We start from the raw sequence: 22,162 nt of genomic DNA, 5'->3' as shown, positions 1-22,162 counted from the left end.
TGCTTCTCAAAAAAAAAAAAAAAAAAAAAAAAAAAAAAAAAAAGTCTACTGATTTTTTTAGATGGTAATAACATCTACCTTATAATCAAAGAATATTTTACTTTCATTTTTATTTTAATGCTTGAAAAAAGGCATGTTATTTCAGGAAATCTTTTAATAACTAAACCTTTATTTCTTTCTACTGAATATGCAAGGACCTAAACTCCCATTCAGCTGAAAATAATCACATATGCTTTCTGGAAAAAAATAATGTATAATAAAGTGGTACACTTTCATATTTTAGTTGATTGAATGGATAGAGGCCTTAATAATTAGTTTCATTCAATGCCAACCTTTTTTTTTTTCTTTTCTTTTTTTTACCAGTTTGTCTCCAAGACCTGAAACTGAAAGCCACTAGTCAGTCAGTTATGTGCCTTTGGAAATGCCGTAGCACTGGACTGGAACCTGTTACTACAGCCAGGTTAACAGTTTACAAACAGTGCTCTCAGTGTCACTTTCTTTTTGTTTACTCTTTTCAGTTCTGAAACAGCAGATGAGTACTTTAAGGAATAACAACCTTGTAAAAACTCTTTTTCATAAATTTTAACTATAATGTGCTTAAGAAAGAAATAGAACTTTCTGTGAATCTATTTCCTAAAAGAATCAATCTTGTTTTAAAGTTTACAGATCTAAAATTAGTAACGTATTGATAGGTTAATGTTATAAAAACATGAAAATCTAGGGTTAGTTTATAATCCCCAGTATGAGTTGTAACACATCAATGGCAAGGAACTTCAGCTTCTTGGTTCCTAAACATTTTCTTATTAATTCCCTCTGCATTAACGCAAGGTTTAAGCATTCCGTGCATCAAATTCATCAAGATGCCTAATTTTATCTCTAGATTAATATTTTAGATTAACTGATGGTGCCAGATGCCTAACAGACTTAGAAATAGTTATAATTTCAGTATTCCAAGACAATGAATTCTCAGGAATGACTTTTATGCCCAAGGGATAACAATGAAAGGAAGGGAAGGAAAAGAGACTCATACTTAGTATGAGAGACAGAAGAGTAAAACAAATGAGAAAAAAGAAAAAGAAACTTAGGCACTCAAAAAAAATAAAACACTGAGAGGAGGAAACAACAGAAAAATGACCTGGCACTGAATTAGCATAATTTTATTATAATTTTTTATACCTCTGACTGTATATTATTCTCAATCTTTCTTGCTACTTTGTTACTTCAGAGGCAGCCACAACAGGGAGACAGCAAATATGGTGAGATGAATCCAGTTACCTCTCTGGAACCTTGATCTTCAATGTCTTAGCCTCCAGAACTGTGATAAAGAAATTTCTATTGTTTGTACCAGTCAATGGTATATATTTTACTACAGCAGACTGAGTGGACAAGACTTATTTTGAAAACCACCCAAATTTTTTATTATTATTTTAAAATTAGAAATGACTTGAATAAGCTCACAATCTTTATTAGCCCCTAAATGCTAGAACCAACACATGTCAGCAAAACAAAATTCTCTTCCTTAAAACATGTCACCTCATTTAAGACATATATAAAAAAAGGAAAGCAAAACTGGACTTTCCACTCTACCAGTTCCAATTTGCTGTTTTCACTAGATGCAAAAACATTTTTAAAAGATAGGTTTTGTGGGACGGTTTGTGGCCCAGCAGGTAAAGCTGCCATCTGTGATTAAGTACAGGTATTTTTTACTTAAATATCCAATTTTGTAAAACAAGACAAGTTAGCCTGTGGGCTTAATGGGTGTATCAAAATTCCACAAGAGATATAAAACAGAGATGAACTTAAGGCACAAAGTGTAGAGATGTTGTCTAAGCAATGCTAAGAATTTGCTATTACAAGCTGTTCTTCTATAATAAATAAATACAGGACTTAAATAATAAAAGTAAGAAAGGGTGTTTCATCTCACCTAGTGATTACTTGCACTTAGAATTTCTGGCAACTGCAAACACAGCCTATTTGGTGACAGATCTTTTACAAAAAGTAGTTGCTAAATTCACATAAATCTTCTTTGAAAGAAGAGGCTTCTACTGGAATAACAACAGTTTATGAATGTTTAAAAATTTGTGTCTGCCATTTCACATAATATAAACAGGCTAGTACAGCCAATATTCCCTATGAAAATCATAAAAGTAGGACAATTTCATTAAGATGCCAGCAACAGTAAATGTGCTATTATTTCATGTACCACCAAAAAGGTAAAACAAACACCATTAAGCTATGGGACGTTGAGTGATTTTAAGAATTACAGGAAGTGGCTATTAGAACTGTGCTGACTAGTGAAACATGCTCTTCCGAGTACCATGTGCCAGCCTGATGTCCATTTCCCAACCTGTGGTGCTGGTATCACCTCATCTTCTCTGACCTGTGCCCTATTCATCGTTAAAGCCATCCCAACCACTATGCTAGTTGGCTTTCTCACAAAACTGTTTTTGCTACCAGGTATTCCTCCTACCTCCCTTTTTTGTCCTACTGCTTAACTCTTTTCTTTTTCCCATCTGTGCCTCTTCAAATATGTGAAAGGATATGTGTTTATAAAATCAGCTTCTCCAGTGGATCCCCAAAGGCTCTTAGGTCTCTTTTATTTATTGTAAGACAAGCATATAAAATGATTATGTAATTTACTAAACAAAGGATTTAAAAATTCAGGCAACAGAAAGACCCCTGCCCATTCCCTCCTCCACACACAAAGTAATCAAGATTCAGGAAACTTTTTTTTTTATTATTTTTTAAAAATAATAATCCCCAAATAAAAATTCCCCTTGATGTTCAAGACACAAAGTGCATAATTTTAAAGTTAGTTAAGATTTAGAACTAGGATGTTAAATCTTCACTGGCTCCAAAATTACACCACTTCAGTCCCTCTGTAGACTGTATGGCAGTTAATACTTCAATCATACTTTAATTCCTCCTTAAATTGAACCAATCAAGGAATTTACCATACATCAAATAAAACTATTTTATCAACAACAAGTTCAATACTCTTCAATTGCTTTAAAAGCTACATCCTGGAGCAAGTATTTAGGGCAGAGGATAAGTCACTGCTTGGGACACCTGCACCCTGTATCACAGTGCCTGGTTTGAGCCTAGCTCCTCTGCTTCCAATCCAGCTTCCTGATAATGTGTACTGTTGGAAGCAACAGATGATGGCTGAAGTACCTGGGTCCCTGCCACCTAAAAAGGAGATCAGGATTGGGTTCTTGGCTTCTAGCTTTAGACTGACCTAGTGCTGGTTGTTGTGGGCATTTGAGGAATTTGTCCAGAATGGAGGGGGGGGGGGGGCTAGAAAACAAGGACATCTGAATGAATGAAGATAATAAATTTCCCATGGTTGAAAGTAGGGAAGGATATTCCAACCTTGGAGATTGGACTAAATATGAACTTTATTCTTTAGCCTTATAATTCTTACATTTCAAAAACAGCTAGAGTTTAACTCCCAAAGATACAATGATTATAGAATAAAAGTAAAGTAGGGGAGGCCAGCATTGTGGCACAGCAGATTAAGCCGTAGCCTGAGATGCCAGCATCCCATAATGGCACTAGTTCAAGTCCTGGCTGCTCCAATTCCAATCCAGTTCCCTGCTCATGCACCTGTGAAGGCAGTAGAGGATGACCCAAGTATCTGGATCCCTGCCACCCACATGGAAGACCTGGATGGAGTTCCAGGCTCCTGGCTTGGCCCTGGCCCTGGCCCTGTCCCAGCCATTGTGGCCATCTGCGGAGTGAACCAGCAGATGGAAGATCTCTGTCTCTCTCTCTCTGTTTTTCTTTCAAATAAATAAATTTTTTTAAAAAATGTTTTTTAAAGGAAAGTAAGGTTGAAAATATTCCTAAATGTATTGAATTCATATTTTTAAATATATGGTTAATCTCAGGGAGAAGGAAAGAATTCTTGGAGGGTAGCAACAAGTCAATAAATTCACAGAGATAATATTACAGCCAGAGTTCTCCTTGGAGTTACTGGCCGATCCTTGGTGGACAGAAGTCTAGATCTTAATGGGCTACTTGCCAAGATGACAAGAAACTACCTGGGGTTCCTACCATGAAGAGATACTGAATTTACAACACCTTAATAATTAATTCCAAGACTCCCAGAGGCTGCATCTTCAGTGAGTGGTACGGGGTAAAAACTCATTTTGGAGACAAAGGTAACAGGAATAAGGGTGTTTATTGGCAGAAGATGGCTTAACTGCTTGGGTCCCTGCCACCCATGTGCGAGACCCTAAGAGAGTTCTAGGCTCCTGGCTTCAGCCTGGCCCAACCTCAGCCTTTGCAACCATTTGGAAGATTGATCTCTCTCCATCTCTCCTTCTCTGCCACTCTTTAAATAAATAAATCTTAAAAATATAAAAACACATCTATTTCAAACACAACAGAATACTTGGATCTAGACTGAGTAACCAGCTCCTAGCTTCAGCTCTGGCCAAGCCTGGGTGTTGCAGGCATTTGGATCTGAACCAGAAGATAAGAGCTTGCTTTCAATGTCTCTCTCTCTCTGTTTCTCAAATAAAACTGATCACATGTATGGCCACAGGATAAATCTCAACAAATTCCAAGAAAATAGTATCAATCATATAGGCCACATATTCTTATCACAAACAAAACTGCATCACAATAGAGTATCTTGAAAAAGGATCATTTTTGAAAATTATAAACACTTGAATAATAGGTTAAAGAAGAAAATGAAATAAAAATATGGTCAACTGGTTTGTTGAGAAGAAAAGCAAAATAAAGGAGAAAGGATAGGCTTTCACACAAATGGTATTGTGACAATTTTTTTAAAGGAGCTCTACATAAATCATTAAATTATATAACTTTTAAAAGAAAACCAGAAGCCGGCGCCGCGGCTCACTAGGCTAATCCTCCGCCTAGCGGCGCCAGCACACCGGGTTCTAGTCCCGGTCGGGGCGCCGGATTCTGTCCCGGTTGCCCCTCTTCCAGGCCAGCCCTCTGCTGTGGCCAGGGAGTGCAGTGGAGGATGGCCCAGGTGCTTGGGCCCTGCACCCCATGGGAGACCAGGAAAAGCACCTGGCTCCTGCCATCGGATCAGCGCGGTGCGCCGGCCGCAGCGCGCCGGCCGCGGCAGCCATTGGAGGGTGAACCAACGGCAAAGGAAGACCTTTCTCTCTGTCTCTCTCTCTCTCTCACTGTCCACTCTGCCTGTCAAAAAAAAAAGAAAGAAAACCAGAGGGGCCGGCGCCGTGGCTCACTTGGTTAATCCTCCGCCTGCAGCGCTGGCATCCCATATGGGTGCCGGGTTCTAGTCCCGATTGCTCCTCTTCCAGTCCAGCTCTCTGCTGTGGCTCGGGAAGGCAGTAGAGGATGGCCCAAGTGCTTGGGCCCCTGCACCAGCATGGGAAACCAGGAGAAGCACCTGGCTCCTGGCTTCGGATCAGCGTAGCTCCAGCCGTGGCGGCCATTTGAGGGTGAACCAACAGAAGGAAGACCTTTCTCTCTGGCTCTCTCTCTCTCTCTCACTGTCTAACTGTCAAAAAACAAAAACAAACAAACAAACAAAAAAAACAGAGAAATCTTCATATCTTCATGACATAGATCAGGCAGAGTTCCTAGATACAGCACCAAAAATGTAACCAGTGAAAGAAAAAACTGATCAACTAGACTTCACCAAAATTTAAATGTTTTGCAAAAGATATCATTAAGATAATTTTTTAGAAAGAACTACAAAGTAGAGGAAAACATCTACAAATCATACATCTGAAAGAGTATTTATATCCAGAATATATGAAGAGTGCTCAACACTTAATAGTAAAAAAAAACCCAATTAAAAATTGGGTAAAGACTTGAACAGATTCTTTACCAAAAAGGACACAGAGATGGCAAATAAGCACTTGAAAAACAGCTACAACAGGAGAGGAAGAAACAGACATTATCAAATGCTCACAGGGATACAGAGCCACTGGAATTCTCATATACTCCTGGGGGGAATGCAAAATTTCAATAACTCTGGAAAACAGTTTGGTAGATTCTTATAAATGTAAACATGTAATCTGACCCAACCATTCCAGTCTGAGATATTTACCTAAGAAAAATGAAAGTCCATCCATCTGCAAACAAAGATTTCTAAATGTATGTTCAATCCAATTTTTTTAAGTCAAAATACTAGAAAACAACCCAAATGTCTACCAACAGGTAAAGAGCTTTAAAAGTTAAATTAGAGGAATACAATGGAAAGGGACAAACTATTGATACATGCAACACAGACCACAGGAATGAAATGTGCTTACTGTTTATGGTGCCTAATGCCAGTTACAAACAAGTTACTGGTCACATTTATTTGTCAGAGCAGTTTGAGCTGTAAAGTACAAGTAGAAAGGACTGGACAGAGCACTGAGAATCAATAAGCCATGAAAGAGCACTATGATTGAAGACTATTCTTCCAAGGACTTGGCTGTGGAGAGAGGTTAGGTTGGTAATCTAGAGAAAAAATTTAGGGGTGAACCTTGTGCAAAATCATAGGCTAAGGACAAAGGTACTATAGAGAGGCAAAAGTTAAAAACAGGAAAGAAAATGATAATAGAAAGAGCAAAGCCCCAGGAAAACTTGGAAGGGAAGACAATCTAGAGACGAAAAAGTAGAGGAAAGCTAAGTATGGTGAGATAAATTTGTGGATAAAACAAGAAGTTATCTAGTTCCTGTATCATTTGGTTTTATTTTCTCTATGAAACACTGGATAAAGTCATGTGCAGAAACTGAGGAAGAGATAGTGCAGGAACTCGGAAGAGAGTGGCAGAGGTTTGAAACAGCTGTGTGAGCAGTGGAGAAAAGAAAATGATTTAAGAGAAATGTTAAGACTTGTTACAGAACACTGTAGGCCCAGCAGAGGTTACAAATCATGGATCCTATCAAGTTGTCATACATGTTTCTAAACATCCAGGGATGAGCTTCAAACTATTGAGAAATACATTAATTCATCACTGCTAACCTGTAATAAAGTTTGTATCTACACTAGCATTAATCTAGACTATTATAGTTATTTTCTCTCACGTTCTATATCTGTTCCTACTCCAAATCTTTCTCCTTTGTACTGCCTGAACTACCTTTTATAAACTGGAGGCCAGTGCTGTGGCATAGCGAGTAAAGCCACTGCCTGCAGTGCTGGCATCCCCAATGGACACTGGTTCAAGTCCTGGCTGCTCCACTTCCAATCCAGCTCTCTGCTATGGCCTGAGAGGGGTCTTCCATCCATTGGTTCACTCCTCAATTGGTCACAATGGCCGGAGCTGCGTCGATCTGAAGCCAGGAGCCAGGAGCTTCCTCCAGATCTCCCACGTGAGTGCAGGGGCCCAAGGACTTAGCCATCCTCTAATGCCTTCCCAGGTCACAGCAGAGAGCTGGATTGGAAGTAGAGTAGCCAGGTCTTGAACCGGCGCCCATATGGGATGCTGGCGCTTCAGGCCAGGGTATTAACTCTCTGTGCCACAGCGCTGGCACCGATCCAACCTCTTAATCTCATTTCTTAATAACTGCTCCTTCATCCTACATTCTAGCTAGATCTAACAAATTCCAGGTTCCCAAACATACTGTGATCTCTAAGGTCCCCGTGACTATGTACATGAAATTCCCTTTTGCTTCAGGTATCTTTTTCTCTTACTCCCTGATCTTTTCATCAAAATTTAACTTAGATGTCATTCCTCTAACTTAGGCCTACTACCAAAAAAAAAAAAAAAAAAAAAAAAAAGCTACATAACTGCAAGAAGTATCCTTCACAACATAAAGCTGTGAAACTGTCCCCTAGGAATTGTACAAACTGAGGCGCTGAGTATCTTTTTTTTTTTAAAGACTTATTTATTTATTTGAAAGTCAAAGTTACACACAGAGAGAAGGAGAGGCAGAGAGAGAGAGACGTCTTCCACCCACTGGTTCACTCCCCAAATGGCCACAATGGTTGGAGCTGGCCAATCTGAAGCCAGGAGCTTCTTCCGGGTTTCTCACATGGGTGCAGGGGCCCAAGAACCTAGGCTACGTTCCACTGCTTTCCCTGGCCATAGCAGAGAGCTGGATCAGAAGTGGAGCAGCCGGGACTTGAACAGGCGCCCATATGGGATGCTGGCACTGCAGGCGGCTGCTTTACCTGCTAGGCCACAGCACCGGACCCAAGGCCCTGAGTATCTTATATATATCTATCTTCCCACAGTAAGCACCCTGTGTATTTTCTGTATTACATCTTAGTAGTCCTGTTTCTAAATATTCAAGTTTTTATCAGGTACAAACTGTGTCAGTAATGTTTCCTTGGCTTCACAAATTAAAGTGAGAACCACAATCACTGTTTTTTTCTATAAAACAAAGATGGTAAGAGCCAATGGGTATTTTTATTAAATAGCTGATACTTACTGAGTGTTTACCATAGGCAAGATACAACAGCACTTCACATGCTATGATGCTTAATTTCATGGTATCAATTTAACTAGAGTAAGGAGTATCTATGAACTTGGAAAAGCCCTTATTTGCGGTGTGTCTGTAAAGGTGTTTCCAAATGAGATGAGCACAAAAGTTTGTGTGGACTCCATAGGAAGACCCTGCCTCATCATGGGCAAGCTTTACCAACTGCCTGGGGGTCTGGAAAGATCAACTGTAGAAGGTGAACTGGTCTTTCTATCTGAGAGCTGTGGGTGTCAGTTGCTGGCCTTTGGACTCCAGGATTTACACCCTCTTGCTGGCATTGACTTTCAGTCTAAAAACTGAGGGTTACACTCTTGGCTTCTCTGGTTCTGAGGCCATCACCACATGGTCTCCAGCTTGCAAACAACCTGTTGTGGGACTTCTCAGCTGCCATAATCATGTGAGCCAATTACCCTAATAAATCCCCCTTCACATATCTATATACACACTGTAGCAACTCTAACACCCCAATACACTTGCATTATCACATTTTATTTTCACAAGAATTTGAAACAGGAACCATTATAATAACTAGTTTATAGAAGAAGAAATGAGAGACAGCAAGCTGTAAAGCAGCTTGATATCACACAGCTAACAGGAAATACCAGAATGTGAATCAAGGTAGAGAATCTCAAGAAACTGCACTTAAAATAACTTGTTTCATGTCTACCTTCCTTACTCAATATTAATTTTGTTTCCACTGTACTGTCACAAATGCTTAAAGCCTAGTGTACAGGTCTTGAATAAACATGTTTACTAACTTCAAGATGACTCTAAATTCAAACCTTTACATTTATCCCTACCAAATTTCTGCTTGAGAATGTCTACCCATCATTCCTGTAGTGCTTCCTATGGTATCTTTCATCTACTGTGCCATGGATCTGCAAATCTGACAAGCCTTCAGCATTACCTAAATGACTGATAAAATGTTACAATTTCTTACATTTAGGCTCACAAAATTATTTTTGCTATTTTAAATCTGATATGTGCCCAACTATTTAACTGAAATCACAGCTACTTAAACTATCTAAAGGGCTAAAGAATAGAGATCTGTTACCTTGGTAGGGTTTTCCATAAAACATTATTTTACCTTAACTTTTTAAAAATCGTGCTGTTTTTCCACAAGTAAATTAATATTCTTTTCCCACTCCATTCAGTTTAATTCAAATTTCTTAGTTTCTAAATGCACTTCTCAGGGTTTCTCATTTTGTCATAATTCCTTTCTGTTAACACCCTGTTTGACATAAAATTCTAAAGAGTGGGAAATAAGATTTTCCATATTACTAACTGAACTTTTATGAATGTGAGGGAGTAAAACTCTCACAAATTTGACTCTCCAGACAACATCTTTGGTGAAAGGAATTAAGCACTTTCTAATACAGTATAGACTAATACAGACAAAAATAAAAGAACTTTCAGAGACTGTGAAATGATTTTCTCTTCAGGAGAGCACTGTAGTGAATACTTTCTAGGAAACTGCAAGTTCAATAAAATGTATTGTTCTTAAGACCCAAACCCTGGCTGGCACTGTGACGTAGTGGGTAAAACCGCCACCTGCCATGCCGGTATCCCATAAGGGCACCAGTTCAAGTCCTAGCTGCTCTACTTGTGATCCAGCTCTCTGCTGTGGCCTGGGAAAGCAGTAGAAGATGGCTCAAGTTCCCTGCACCCATGTGGGAGATTCCGAGGAAGATCCTAACTCCTGGCTTTGGATTGGCGCAGCTCCAGTCATTGTGGTCAATTGGGGAGTGAACCAGCAGATGGAAGACCTCTTTCTCTCTCTGCCTCTCCTTCTCTCCTTGTATAACTCTGACTTTAAAATAAAAAAAAAAATAAAAAAAAGACCCAAACCCTGTAAATAAGATGAGAAAAATGCATGGATTAAGAGTAAAAGTATAAATATAGAAAAATCATTTCATTTTAAATTATTTTTCCTCAAGGATGCCATATTTTTTAAAATATTTATTTATTTATTTGAGAGTCAGAATTACACACAGAGAGAAGAGGCAGAGAGAGAGAGAGAGAGGTCTTTCATCTGATGGTTCACTCCCCAACTGGACGCAATGTCTGGAGTTGCGCCGATCCGAAATCAGGAGCCAGGAGCTTCCTCTGAGTCTCCCACCCGGGAGAAGGGTCCAAGGACTTGGGCCATCCTCTACTGCCTTCCCAGGCCATAGCAGAGAGCTGGATGGGAAAAAGAGCTGCCAGGACTACAACTGGTGTCCATATGGGATGCTGGCGCTTCAGGCCAGGGTGTTAACCCACTGCACCACAGCACTGGCCCCAGGATACCATATTAAGTATGGTATCCAAAGACATCAATAGTACTTACACATTAAACGTTTACCTGGAGGTAAATTGCAATAGTTGCTATATCAAACTAACAATGTAACAAATGTGGGAAAGTGACTTCTTAAAAGGAAAAAAAAGCTGGGGCCGGTGTCACGGCACATCGGGTTAATGCCCTGGCCTGAAGCGCCAGCATCCCATATGGGCACTGGTTCGAGTCCCAGCTACTCCTCTTCTGATCCAGCTCTCTGTTATGTCCTGGGAAAGCAGTAGAGTACGGCCCAAGTTCTTGGGCCCCTGAAGCCACATGGGAGACCAGGAAGAAGTTCATTGCTCCTGGCTTCGGCGCAGCTCCGGCCATTGCAACCATCTGAGGAGTAACCATCAGATGGAAGACCTCTCTCTCTCTCTCTCTCTCTCTCTGCCTCTCCTCTCTCTGTGTAACTGACTTCCAAATAAATAAATAAATCTTTTAAAAACAGTTGCTAGTCAATTTATTAAAGTTTTATGAAAGTTATATGTGGCATGGGTTATTATGTGAATCATACTACAACACAAGATTTTAATATTAATTCTTTTTTTATTTTATTTTTTGACAGGCAGAGTGGACAGAGAGAGAGAGACAGAGAGAAAGGTCTTCCTTTTGCCGTTAGTTCACCCTCCAATGGCTGCCGCGGCCGGCGCACTGCGCTGATCTGAAGCCAGGAGCCAGGTGCTTCTCCTGGTCTCCCATGGGGTGCAGGGCCCAAGCACTTGGGCCATCCTCCACTGCACTCCCGGGCCATAGCAGAGAGCTGGCCTGGAAGAGGGGCAACTGGGACAGAATCCGGAGCCCTGACCAGGACTAGAACACGGCGTGCCGGCGCCACAGGCGGAGGATTAGCCTATTGAGCCGTGGTGCCGGCCTTAATTCTTTTTTCACCAGAGACAACCACAGAGCATTCTAGTAAATTTTAAGACATTTAATTAAAAATTGAAAAATTTCAGGTTTTAATTTTTAGAAGGTTTTTTTAAAAAAGATTAACTTAAGGGGTCAGCACCGAGGTGTAGTGGGTTAAGCCACCGCATGCAGCCCCAGCATCCTATGATATGGGCATTGGTTCGAGTCCCAGCTGCTTCACTTCCGATGCAGCTCTATGCTAGTGTGCCTGGGAAAGCAGTAGAGGTTGTCCAAATCCTTGGGCCCCTGTACCCATGTGGGAGACCCAGAAGCTCCAGGCTTGTGGCTTCAGATTGGCCTAGCTCCAGCCATCATGGCCATTTGGGGAGTAAACCAGCATATGGAAGATTTCTCTGTTATTTATTTGAAAGTCAGAGTTACAGAGATAGAGGTGGTGGGGGGAGGAGAGAGAGAGAAAGCAATCAATCTTCCACTTGCTGGTTCACTCCCTAGATGGCTGCAACAGCCTAGGCTGAACCAGGAGCCAGGAGCTTCTTCCTGGTCTCCAACGTGGATAACAGGAACCCAAGCACTTAAGCATCTTCAGCTACTTTCCCAGGCCATTAGTATGGAGCTGGAACAGAAGTGGAGCAGCCAGGACACAAATCCTTGCCCATATGGAATGATAGCCTGCAGCATGTGGCGGCTTTATCACTATGCCACAACTTAGGCCCCTAAAAGGATTTTCTTTTAAAGATTTTTTTTTTAAATTTTTTTTTGACAGGCAGAGTGGACAGTGAGAGAGAGAGAGACAGAGAGAAAGGTCTTCCTTCGCCGTTGGTTCACCCTCCAATGGCCACCGCGGCTGGCGCGCTGCGGCCGGCGCACCGCGCTGATCCGATGGCAGGAGCCAGGAGCCAGGTACTTTTCCTGGTCTCCCATGGGGTGCAGGGCCCAAGCACTTGGGCCATCCTCCACTGCACTCCCTGGCCACAGCAGAGAGCTGGCCTGGAAGAGGGGCAACCAGGACAGAATCCGGCGCCCCGACCGGGACTAGAACCCGGTGTGCCGGCGCCACAAGGCGGAGGATTAGCCTAGTGAGCGCCAGCCCCTAAAAGGATTTTATAATTTAAATTTCTTAAATTCACTTTTAAAATCGTCATCACTCTCAGAGACTTTCTAAGTATTATAGGAAGCTCTATAATGGTATTTATATTCAGTTAAATGTATTAAATGAAAGAAAATGAGCAAGAAGTTACTACTACTTCTCTCTTGATCTCTATCTTTGTCTCTTGGTCTCTCAACTCTCTCTCTCTCTCTCGATCTTTCTGTCTCTAGCTCTCTCTCACGCTCTCCTTCTCCCTCTTTTCCTTCTTCACTCCTTCCCTCTGGCCTGTCGGGTTTCCCCACCAATAAACCATTTCCCTAAAAAAAAAAAAGTTATTACTAGACACAGAACTCTTTTGACCATCAGGGCAACACAACGCAGAATTCACTCATTAAATAAAGACAATGGAGCCATCATTCTAGGAATTCTGAGAAAAATGCCAACAACATGTCCTATTTGTAATTACTTTCCTTTCTCTCTTCTTGAATATTATCACCCAAACCTCTCCCACTAAATTACATGGTACTGGTCTCTAAAAAATTATTTTATGCTAATTTGAATAATCCAGTATAGACCCTACACAGTAAAAGTTAAGGGGGAAATAATCAATTACTAGGTCATTAAACTAGTATACTCAATGAAATGCTTCTGTTCTACCTTAAAAACACAAACTAGGAGCTGGTGCTGCAGCACAGCAGGTAAAGCTGCCGCCTGCAATGCCTGCTTCTCTGTGGGCACCAGTTCATATCCCAGCTGCTCTACTTCTGATCCAGTTCCCTGCTGATGCGTCTGGGAAAACAGCAGAGAATGACCCAGTGCTTGGGCCCTTGCACCTACAAGGGAGATACAGAGGAAGATCCTGGCTCCTGCCTTGGGATAGGCCCAGCTCCGGCCATTGCAGCCATCTGGGGAGTGAATCAGCAGATGTAAGATCTGTCTCTCCCTCTTTCTCTCTCTGTAACTCTCCCTTTCAAATAAATAATCTCTGAAAAAAAATACAGAAATAAAGCTTCTAAAAAAATAAAGCTGCATTTCTAATTTTAAGGGAAAATGGACTCTCACTAGACATTTCATATTCAGTGATATTTAGGATCTGTGCATTTACCATGAACTGTGTTGTACAGCTGAGACTTCCCTACAAAGCATATGAAAATTTAATATTACTTCAGATTCATGTTAGGAACTCAAGTGACACTGAAATAGAAAACGTGGAGCCGGCGCTGTGGCGTAGCAGGTAAAGCTACCACCTGCAGTGCTGGCATCCCATATGGGTGCCAGTTCGAGTCCCAGCTGCTCCTCTTCTGATCCAGCTCTCTGCTAGGGCCTGGGAAAGCAGTGGAAGATGGCCCAACCCTTTGGGCCCCTGGGAGACCTGGAAGAAGCTCCTGGTTCCTGGCTTCAGATAGGCGCAGCTCTGGTCATTGTGGCCAACTGGGGCGTGAACTAGCGGATGGAAGACCTCTCTCTCACTGCCTCTCCGTGTAACTCTTTCAAATAAATAAATAAATCTTTAAAAAAAAAAAAGAAAAGAAAACACAAAATTAGCTAGCTGGTGCTACTTCTGTCACTAGCACTGTGAACTAAGGCAGCATAAAAATCATTTCTGGGATTGTTCACAATAATTTTTGTTGAAATGCCCATTCTTCAATTTGCTTCTAACTATAAAATTATAGGCTCCTGTTAAAAATGCCTCATAGGGGGCTGGCACTGTGGCGCAGAGCTTAATGCCCTGGCCATATTGGCACCGGTTTTAGTCCTGGCTGCTCCACTTTCCATCCAGGTCTCTGCTATGGCTTGGGAAAGCAGTAAGATGGCCCAAGCACTTGGCCCCTGCACCCGCACGGGAGACCTGGAGGAATCTCCTAGCTCCTGGCTTCAGATTGGCGCAGCTCTGGCCATTGCAGCCAATTGGGGAGTGAACCATCGGATGGAAACCTCCCTCCCTCCCTCTCTCTCTCTCTGCCTCTGCCTCTGCCTCTCTCTGTGTAACTCTTTCAAATAAATAAATAAATCTTTAAAAAAAAAATGCCTCACAGACAGTGTTATGTGGCAGCAGGTTAAGCCATTTCCCACAATGCCAATATCCCACATGGCTTCTGGTTCAAGTCCCAGCTGCTCTACTTCCTAACCAGCTCCCTGCTAATGTGACAGGGAAGGAAGTATAAGATGGCCCAAGTCCTCAGGCCCTTGCACCCACATGGGAGACTCAGATGGAGATCTACCCTTCTGGCTTTGTGGCTGTTCAAGGATTGAACCAGCAAATGCAAAATCTCGGTCTTTTCCTCTCTAATTTCTCCTTTCGAACAAATAAAATCTTCTAACAAACAAACAAAAAAGCTTCACAGAGGGGCAGCAATTAAGATGCCCACACTTCACATTCAAGTGCCTGGTTCGATACCCTGCTCTGGCTTCTGATTCCAGCTTCCAGCTAATGCAAACCCTAGGAGGCAGCAGGTGATGGCTCAAGCCACAAGGGAGATCTGGATTGAGTTCTCAGCTCTAGGCTCAGTTTCAGCAGCTGCAGGCATTTGGGAGTAAATCAGTGGATGAGAACACTCTCTCTCAAATAAATAAATAAATAAATGTTCTTTAAAAAAAATGCCTGTTAGAATGACATAGGAAAAATACCATTCATAGAATACTGAAACTGGAAAAACTAGTAGCTCAACCTCCAACTCTCAACAACTTGAATCACTAGGGAAATCTATTTAAAATTAACTCATAATAGCAACATCTCTTATATACCATGTCCCCATAGCATTTTGCTAAGAATTAGTTATCTGAGAATGCAGCTTTTAAATAGTATATGATGCATACCTATAAGCAAAATGCCACAGTGGAGGCAGAAAGTAAAAAGAAACCCTATGGAATCGGAGATTTTATTTGTAAGTCAAATACCTGATAAGGGACTGGTATCTAGAATATATTAAGATAGAAAATAACAAAGATAAATGACCTAATTTTAAAATGGGCAAAAACTCGAAACAGACACATATTCAAGGAAGATAGGAAATGGCCAATAAGTACATGAAAAGATGTTCAATATTACTACGTTATCAGGGAAATGTAAATTAAAGTCACAATGAAGTACCACTTCGCACACACACTATTACAAGTGGTAACAACAACAACATCAAAAACCCATAAAAACAAGTTTGGCAAGGGAACATTCATACACTGCTGGCAGGAGTGTAAATTGGTACTGTTGCCTTCAAAAACATTCTGGCAGTTTTTTAAAAAGTTAAACAGAGCGGTACAAAATGACCCAGCAATTCTATTCCCGGGTATATATACTCTAGAAAAATGAAAATATTTGTACACACACAACTTGCACAGCAATGTTCATAACCATAGCAGACAAAAATAGTAACAATTCAAATGTCCAACAACTGATGAATAAACAGAATGGTATGGTATATCTATACAATGAAATAATATTTAGCCATAAAAAGGGATGAAATACTGATAAATACTGAAACATGGATAAACCTTGAAAACATTATGTGAAAAAAAAAAAGACCATACATGGCTCTATTTACATGAAATATAAGCATAGCCAAATCCATAGAGACAGAAAGTAAATTAATGGTTGCCTGGGGCTGGGGAAATTGCAAGGCACAAAAGGTGACTTACTAGTGATTATGAGGTTTCTTCTGGAGATGATGAAAAAATGAACAAAAATGAAAATTTAAATTTGGAAATATTCTAAAAATCATCCAATTGTACATTTTTTTTTTGACAGGCAGAGTTAGACAGTGAGAGAGAGAGCCAGAGAGAAATGTCTTCCTTCCATTGGCTCACCCCCCAAATGACCACTACGGCTGGCGTCCAAAGCCAGGAGCCAAGTGCTTCCTCCTGGTCTCCCATGCGGGTGCAGGGCCCAAGCACTTGGGCCATCCTCCACTGCCTTCCCAGGCCACAGCAGAGAGCTGGACTGGAAGATGAGCATCCGGGACAGAATCTGGCACCCCAACCGGGTCTAGAACCTGGGGTACTGGCGCCACAGGTGGAGGATTAGCCAAGTGAGCCTTGGGGCCGGCCTCAATTGTAAATTCTAAAGGAACTGTTGATATGTTAACTTTATCTTAAATTGGTATTATGGGGCCAGCGCTGTGGCTTGGTGGGTAAAACTGCCACCTGCAGTGCCAGCACCCATATGGGTGCCAAATCTAGTCCTGGCTGCTCCACTTCTGATCCAGTTCTCTGCTGTGGCCGGGGAAAGCAGTAAAAGATGGCCCAAGTCCTTGGGCCCCTGCACCTGCATGGGAGACATGGAAGAACCTGGCTCCTGGCTCCTGGCTTCATATTGGTACAGTTCCGGCTGTTGTGGCCATCTGGGGATTGTAGCAGCAGTGGAGTGAACCAATGGATGGAAGACCTCTCTCTCTCTCTGCCTTTCAAATAAATAAATAAATTTTTTTTAAAAAAGAGCATTAAAAGAAATAATAAACATAACATATGAGAATGGCTTAATCTTGACAGAGATAGGATGGAGGGGCACTCATGGGCAGAATCAACACTGTTGGTGATGTTCCACTTCTTAGGCTGGTATGTTCATGGATATTGTTATTATTTTTCATAACGTCCATAGCATATTTTATAAATCTAGTATGATCATCTTATTACACTTGAGTGTTTGAAGAGAACTGGCTCGGGTTGAAACCTTTTTCTACCACAGTCTGACGGACAAGTTACTTAGACCTCTGCATTGTAGCTTCCTCTGCTATAAACAAGGACACTATCATGTATCTACTCTTAGAGTTATTAATTATAATAAACTCTGGGCCGGTGCCATGGCTCACTACGCTAATGCTCCACCTGCGGCACCGGCACTCCGGGTTCTAGTCCTGGATTCTGACATCAGAGTGCTGGCACCTTATTTTAAAATGCTGAGAGTAAGTTAAAGGTGTCACTTCATTGCTATATATTTTTTTTTCCATTTCATCGGAAAGATAGAGACAGGGGGAGAGAGAGAGAGATCTTCCATCTGCTGGTCCTCTCCTCAAATGCCCACAGCAGTCAGGGCTAGGCCAGGGAAAAGTCAAGAGCTCAGAATTTTTTTTAATTTATTTATTTGAAAGGCAGAAATATAGAAATAAGGAGAAAGAGATCTTCTATCCACTGGTTCATTCCTCAAATGGCGTCAACAGTCGGGGCTGAGCCAGGCCAAGCCAGGAACCTGGAACTCCATCTGGGCTTCCCATGTTGGAGGCTTCCCATGTTGGGCCATCTTCCACTGCTTTCCCAGGCACATCAGCAGGGAACTGGATCAGAAGTGGAGCAGCTGGAACTTGAACTACAAGCAGAGGCTTAACCTACGCCACAGTGCTGGCCCCAAGAGCCCAGATCTTAATCTGGATCTCCTACATGGGTGGCAGGGACCCAAGTACTTGAGTAACCGCATGCTGCTTCCCAGGGTATACATAAGCATGCATTTCTTTATTAATGAAAGTGAGAATCATTTAATTTTTTTAAACAACCTGTATTTCTCTATGAATTGCCCATTTTCTAGTATTTGCTCATTTTCTGCTGGATTATTCATCCTTATTTCTTTAAATATTATAGACAAAAATTTAAAAATTAAACATATTAACCTGTTTTTTAATAAATGTTCAATATTTTCCTACAGTATTTTTTCTTTTTTTTTATTTGAAAGATTTATTTATTTGAAAGACAGAGAGAGAGATCTACCTGCTGGTTCACTCCCTCAATGGCCACAAAAGCCAGCGCTGGGCCAATTCAAAGCCAGTAGCTAGGAGTTTCTTCCTGGTCTCCCTGTGGGTGCAGGGGCCCAAGCACTTGGGTCTCCTCTGCTGCTTTCTCAGGTGCATTAGCAGGAAGCTGGATCAGAAGTGGAGCAGCCAGAACTCAAACCAATGCTTATCTGGGATGCCAGCGCCACAGGCAACAGCTTTACCCACTATACCACAGCGTCGGTCCCAATAAATTACATTTAAAACAAAGTAATAAATTCTCAAATTATCAATCCCTAATTATTTCATTATGATTTACACCCTTTAAGTGTATTAAACATTTTACCTGTAAGTAATGGTTTGCTGCTACATATCCTATCCCACCTGAGCATCCAGTGACTTTACAGTGATTGCCTGAAATTAGCCATTATAGGAGCATTTACACCACAGAAATCTGAAAACTCTATAAATTAGGGCTTTTTTCTCAAAGACGCTGTTGTTAAATACACACCAGCATACTACAATATGCCATTTTCCCCTAATATTTTTAAAGACTTATTTGAATGGCAGAGTTACAGAGAGAGGGAGAGACAGAGAGGTAAGTCTTTCATCCAATGGTTCACTCCCCAAATGGTGCAATGGCCAGAGCTAGGCTGGTCTGGAGCCAGGAGCCAGAAGGTTTCTCCAGGTCTCCCACGTAGGTGCAGGGGCCCAAGGACTTGGACCATCTTTCACTGCTTTCCCAGGCCATTAGCAGGGAGCTGGGATTGGAAGTGGAACAGTCAGGACTTAAATTAGCACCCATATAGCACAGGCGGTAGTTTAATCTATTACACCACAGTGCTGGTCCCTAATTTCTTTTAAGATGTATTTATTTGAAAGAGTGACAGACAGAGGGAGAGACCTTCCATCAATGGTTCACTCCCAAAAGCATACAACAGCCAGGACGATGCTAGGCCAAAGCCAGGAGCCAGGAACTCCATCTGGATCTCCCATATGGGTGGAAAGGATTTACATACTTCAGTCATCTGCTGTCTTCCTAGGTGCATCAGTGGGATGCTGGATTGGAAGTAGCCAGGACTTGAACCAGAACTGCAATACAGGATGCCAGCATCTCAAGTGGCAACTTAACATACTGTCCACCCCCTTCCCCATTAATTTTAAAGAGGATCTCAGGCATGAACTAAAGAGCCATTTATTCGGCTAGCGCCGTGGCTCAATAGGCTAATCCTCCGCCTGCGGTGCCAGCACCCGGGGTTCTAGTCCTGGTCGGGGCGCCGGATTCTGTCCCGGTTGCCCCTCTTCCAGGCCAGCCCTCTGCTATGGCCCGGGAGTGCAGTGGAGGATGGCCCAAGTCCTTGGGCCCTGTACCCGCATGGGAGACCAGGAGAAGCACCTGGCTCCTGGCTTCAGATCAGCGCGATGTGCCGGCTGCAGCACGCCAGCCACTGGAGGGTGAACCAATGGCAAAAGGAAGACCTTTCTCTCTGTCTCTCTGTCTACTCTGCCTGTCAAAACAAAACTAAACAAACAAACAAAAAAGAGCCATTTATTCAAAGTTTTCAAAACAGAATAAAGAGCTTAGACTTGAATTTTTTGTTGTTGTTCAGTGCTAGCATCACAGATTGCTTTGGTATGTTTTGATGTATTTGGTAAGATTTTGGACACAATTTCTACTAACTACACCTCTATTCTTTTAACTTGAGTTTGCAGCACTGCATTGAAAGGGGTATTTTTTTGTAAACAATTCAATAGCACTCTTAACTTTGTGTAGATTATAGAGGGCTGTATATATAGTTTCTTTTCAAAATAAAGGACTATTTCTGGAGATAGTTGATTATTGCCATATACTATTTTTAGATTAGGCTCTTACTTAAAAAAAAAAAGTCCAAAGACAACAACAATAACAAAAAACACTACAAGAGGGCTATCTCAATACCACTCTAAGTATTCCCTCATAAAAATCTCCTTTACTGCAGGAGAAAGTACAGATCTTGAATATGTAACAGCAAAAGCCAGTGACAGTACTCTTCTAAGTCAACACGTACAATCTAAGCATTTGAAACTTTCAACTCCACAACAAACAATATGCACCCAGCCTGGTTTTGTGCTAGGCTCTAGAAAGCAAATGAGACATGACTCCAGTCTTTGAGGCTCTCACCACTTTTAGTGGATCAGTGGCTAGACAGGGTCACAAGAGGTTTTAAGTCTTTGTTGTTATTATTGCTGAAAGATAAAGAGAGACAGAAATAGATCAATTTGTCTTCAAGAATGAGGGGGGAAAATAAAGATTTAAAAATTAGTTGTTTGGGGAAGGCATTATCCTCATGGTTAGGAAAACTGTATCTTGTATCAGAGTGCCTGGGTTCAATAGATGGCTCTGTACCTGACTCCAGGGTGCCTGCTGATGCAGACCTTGGGAGGCAGCAGTAATAGATCAAGTAACTGGACTCCTGCTACCTTTAAGGGAGATCTGGATGGCATTCCTGGCTCTTATCTTCCAACAGCCCCAGCCATTGCAGGCATGTGAGAAGTGAACCAGTAGATGGGAGCAAACTCTCTTGGCCTCAAATAAATTAAAAATATTAAAAATGGAACTGGGAAATAAAAGTTTATATCAGTACAAAATATTTTTAAATTAATGTCTTCATAATGTGTATTTTCTATGAATATTTTGAAGACCTCTCATATGCACAGATTTCAAAATTGTTGGTACCAAAATAAACTAACTTTAAATCCATTTTCTTTTTTGAAAATTTTTATTTGAAAGATAGACACACACACATACACACACACAGATTTACCATCTGCTGGTTCACTCTCCGAGTACCCTCAATAGCTGGAGCTGGGCCAGGCCAAATCCAGGAGCCTAGAACTCAATATGGGTCTCCCCACTGATGGCACAGACCCAAGCACTTGAGCTGCCTTCCAGGGTGCATGTTAGCAAGAAGCTGGAATCAGAAGCAAAGCTAGGACTCCAACCCAGGAACTCTAATGTGGAACATCCCATCCAGAATCTTAACTGTTGTCCTCAATGCTAAAAGTCTATCCCTTAATACCATTTTCTACCACCTTTTTGTACCCTTGAATGTGTTGTTAACTAGATTTTGAGCACCAACCTAGTTAAACATCACAGTGTGCCTAGTTTAATATATTTCCTGCTGGGATAGTTAAAAGTCAGTGATTTATTTGTAGACACTGATAACAACTGCATCAAATAAACCAGTAACTGCTGCCTACGTATTTTCTTACCTGTCAACAAACCACTTAGATCTGCACCAGCTATTTCATTCTAGGTGTTTACATTACAAAACTATGTTAAGTAATAGCCCGGAAGACAACAGAACCACCTTTTTGCACCTAAACCAAAAGACTTCACTTTTATAGGCTTGCTACCTGTTTCTAGTAAACATAATTATCTCATATTGTAGCCCAAGAAGCAAACATAGCAGCTGCTCTTTTCATGCACACAACTGTGGCTTGATATACAGAGTGAGGATTGCAACCATTTCCAATCATTAACTAATATTTGAGACTTTGAAATGTATTTCTTAGGGCTTTGTATTACGTATAGAAATAATCACTACCCTTTGAGAAACAAAGGCTCATTTACTGAAAATGAGTTTAACAAAGGAGTTATTTGGTACTGAAAAATACAGAGCAGGGAATTGGGTGACACAAATCACAGCATCATCGGTTCATTCTATTTTATTACTGAAACTCACTTTTTAAAAACTACAATAATTTAAAATTTAGTCTCAACAATGTAATAGCCTC

At 41.3% G+C, this 22,162-nt stretch overlaps 1 protein-coding gene and 1 non-coding gene across 6 annotated transcripts in view; both read right to left on the bottom strand.

Moving 5' to 3' along the window:
- Positions 1-22,162, bottom strand: part of NLK (nemo like kinase) — a 183,357-nt gene that overhangs the window by 142,897 nt on the left and 18,298 nt on the right. The gene's annotated exons all lie outside the window — the stretch shown is intronic.
- On the bottom strand, positions 363-484 carry LOC127484534 (small nucleolar RNA SNORA54). The gene has a single exon (XR_007911595.1). It is a non-coding gene; the product is annotated as a small nucleolar RNA SNORA54 (small nucleolar RNA).

Source organism: Oryctolagus cuniculus, chromosome 17 (assembly GCF_964237555.1).
Source record: "Oryctolagus cuniculus chromosome 17, mOryCun1.1, whole genome shotgun sequence".
Taxonomy (NCBI): domain Eukaryota; kingdom Metazoa; phylum Chordata; class Mammalia; order Lagomorpha; family Leporidae; genus Oryctolagus; species Oryctolagus cuniculus.
The sequence above is the reverse complement of the archived record's forward strand: the minus strand, read 5'-3'. Positions and strand labels throughout refer to the sequence as shown.